The 3,708-nt window shown below is 32.9% G+C and overlaps 1 pseudogene; it reads right to left on the bottom strand.

The window, feature by feature from the left end:
- Positions 1-795: 795 nt before the first annotated feature.
- Positions 796-3,050, bottom strand: LOC104248510 (pectin acetylesterase 8-like; annotated as a pseudogene).
- Between the last annotated feature and the right edge of the window lie 658 nt (positions 3,051-3,708).

The following is a 3,708-nucleotide window of genomic DNA, read 5'->3' as shown; positions in this document are numbered from 1 at the left end:
ATTATGTAAAGTTTTCTAGAACAATATAGGCCATCAAATATCTACTTAATATTTATAATCATTGTATTCAATATTTGATTTCAGTTAGAGTGCCATTCCTTGTCACAAAAAAATAGAAGAGACTTTGCCTTTAAATCATACGCAGCCCTTCCCCTTCCCTAGGAGGCCGAACGAGACCAAGCTACCGAAATATGAAATAACCATTTTAATTAGTAATGGATTATTAAATCAATAAAGTAATTACTTTGGTACACGATTCCAACATTTTTCTGAGTACATAAGTACTACTCCTATTTAACTGGTTTTTACGTCTTGGGTTGAGCTTGTTGCTTTGAGCTGTTTAATAATTTGGCTTAAGAAAAATGAGTTACAATTTTGAGGAATCACTTGCCCAGTTCCATCACTGGTGAGCGTCAAGGGCAAGAATTTGTTTATGAACTTGAAAATTTGTGTTAGCCATATATATTATACACACACACTCTCTTGGCCGAGATGGAGTAAAATGTGAAGAGAATTTTAATCTAAGTTTTCTTTCATAACTTGCTCGATCAAAATATGTTGAAATAAAAAAAAAAAAACCCATTACAACTTGCAACAATATATAAAAATTTGATGAACAATCTTAACCTCCAGTTGTTTTTGATATTATCCTCACATACATAAGTAGGTTGGCTAACAATTACTATCTAAGACACTGAGGTAGCTCTACACTAATTACTCCCACTTGTTAAAAGGAATTTAAAAAAACATCTGAAATACAAAAAATAGTACGTAGTACTACATGCATGAGCACCTCTAATGGCAATTTTTGCCACAAGGATACGGGCAATAAACTTCTTGAAACTCACTCCTATCAAAAAACCAGTCTCCAACAGCTTCAGCAATTGTCTGTTACAATGAGATATTATCAAATGTCAAATAACAACACAAGGAATAAAGCGGAAATTATACAATACCAAAAAAGAGAAAAAGAAATTAAAGTGACCTTGTTAGCTAATGTTGGAGAGTTGTTGTAGGACCAATAGCCTTGTGCTTCAATACCATTGTGAGAATGGCAAGAGGAAATGAAATATCCTCTTGATATACTTGGTCCTAGTTCGTTCAGTGCCTCCAAAAATGTCAACCTGAAATCTGATGAACAAAAACTCAAAAGCAAGTTAGAGAAAATGTTAAAGAGAGGAATTGTCACATGAATCGGATTAAAAGAGAATAAACTGGCAAATATATATATATATATACCTTGGAAAGTTTGGAGTTGACTAGGTGAGCAATTATTTATATTTGTCTTGCAATTTATCCACTCATTATAAGGATCGGCCTCCTTGGGAACCAAACTGTTGTTTATCTAAATTTTAAGAATCAAAAGGCAAAACCATTTAGAATTTGGAAGGAAACGAAGTAAATAAAGTAATAGCACAAATGAACAAAATTTGTAAATCATAGAAATTTATTTTCTAACCTGCCAAGAATCATAGGCCGAGTTGATGATGAAAAGTGGTGTGCAATTATGTCTTGCTGCATACTGAGGGAAGAAGCACTGCAAAATCATCGTATATTTTTGAGACATATCAATTCAGCTAACTAATTTTTTCACAAAATAACTAAATGAACAAATAAAATCGTTCTTACCAAACTTGGGTCTAAACTCAAGGCCGTGCAAGAGAGTGGTAGGTTCTTGACAGATCCCTAAAGTACCCAAGAAAGGGTAAAAAATGTTTTATACACATTAGGTGCAAGAAAAATAATAAACTATAGTTGAGATAAAATTGACAACATTAAGAAATTAAAGAGAAACTATTTATATGATGCTTCTTACGTGTAAGACAACGACTCTCTTATACTTCTCCTTAATAACCGGTTCGCCAATTACAGTCTTTCTGCATAAATTAATTCGAGAATTAATTTGTCTTTTTTTTTCTTTTTTCTTTTTTCCTTTCTTGGAGCTATAATTTATTCAGTAATGAGAGTATTCAGAATGTAGTCAGTAAACTTACACATTGACAAAAAAGCCAGCATCAGAGATGCATTTGACTCTAGCAGTCAAAGAGAATAAAAGTCTGAACTTGTCGCAACGTAATTGCACCCAACCCTCCTGCTGAAGTTCCACTAAGGATGGGAATATTCTAACTTACAGGGTCAACTTCTTCATCATCTCCAGTATATTTATGACCCATCACAATACCTAATCTTACATTTTTTTAAGAATATCTTTTCAGTTGTTATTAGTGCCACAACTTGTATACTGTATACACTTTCAAGAAGAAAAGGTAATTAGTCATAAAAATACATATAACCTACTACATTAAACATGCACCTGGATTTTGTTCGAGGATCATTGCTTAGAACTTCTCTAAAATAAGCTACAGTTGGCCTATTTTTCGAAGATAAGTCCGTTGCCGCACGAGTTTGGCAGTCGGAAGTAGTCTCACATCACCCTCCTCCCTAGAAAATCAGAGTTGAAGATTAGCAAAAACAAGGTAAAAAAAAACACAATAACATTAATTAAACAAAATAACATAAAATATGAGTATATATATACCTGAAGATGAATGAGCCAACTATAAGCTCCAGAGCCAGTTCCCGGATAAAAGTGGAAAGCGGGAGCACTTCCATCCAAGCATACTTTAAATACAAAATTAACCAAAACAACAATAAACTCAAAATATTTATAAAATTTAAAGACTAGGAAAGTTAAGAAGATGTATAAATATAAGTACTGAGGGAGTTCTTTTCTGAAGAAACATCAATCTCACCAGCTCCCTTTGCTTTTGCGCTTTCCAGAATGGTCGTATTTACATAGACCTCCGCTTCAGTTGTCGTCCAAAGACACAGTAGAGAAACTAAAACAGATAACGTCTAAGTGTTAATACTAATAAACAAAATCAATACAGAGAAAGCTAGGTGTTGAAGTTCATGCCGCGAGTTGATAGAAGAAAACATTGAAAATGGGAGCTTGAGAAGAAGAGAGAGAAGATAAAAGATACGTACAAAGCACCACAGATATGAGAACTGAGTTAAAATCTATCACTTTTGCCATTCCAACAGTCAGACTTGAAGTTGAAGAAGAAGGTAAATGAAGTTTGGGGAAAAAAGAAAGAAATACTGAGATATAAAGCCTTTTTCTAAGCACTGTGATCATAACATCAACCAGTAAATCTTTGTAATAGAACTAAACTTAACAGCCAGCTTTTATTAAATGGTATATCCCATATTAGGTTAAATAATTATTCACTGCATGTGATACGCTTATTTTCAAATTACCAAATTAAATAAATAAATCGGTCCCCCACATATACTTAATATTGAACTGCTTATAGACGAGACAAATCTTATTTAACGCACGGTTACTAAAAATGTTTTTGACTATGTGACCCTAGCTTTCTAATTTTGGAGCACATTTGTGTTTTGCACGACAAAGATGTTAATGCCTAAGCATGTGACTCTGTTTCTCTCTACAATCAGAGTAGACAAGAATAACCAAAAATATTGAGATCGAATTGATCAAGTAAGATGATCTCTCAAAAGTATTATCGAACCGAATTTTACATGAATTTTAAGGTTGTAAATTTAGTGAATGTATATAGCCTATTTTTGCTATTTAGCCTCTTTCTTGAAATAAATGTATAATCCATATTTTGAAATCCGTCAATGATCTGGATTGGGAGATTATGATTATATATGCTATATTGGGATTAATGTGGTTTATCT

This window comes from Nicotiana sylvestris, chromosome 10 (assembly GCF_000393655.2).
Source record: "Nicotiana sylvestris chromosome 10, ASM39365v2, whole genome shotgun sequence".
NCBI lineage: Eukaryota > Viridiplantae > Streptophyta > Magnoliopsida > Solanales > Solanaceae > Nicotiana > Nicotiana sylvestris.
The sequence above is the reverse complement of the archived record's forward strand: the minus strand, read 5'-3'. Positions and strand labels throughout refer to the sequence as shown.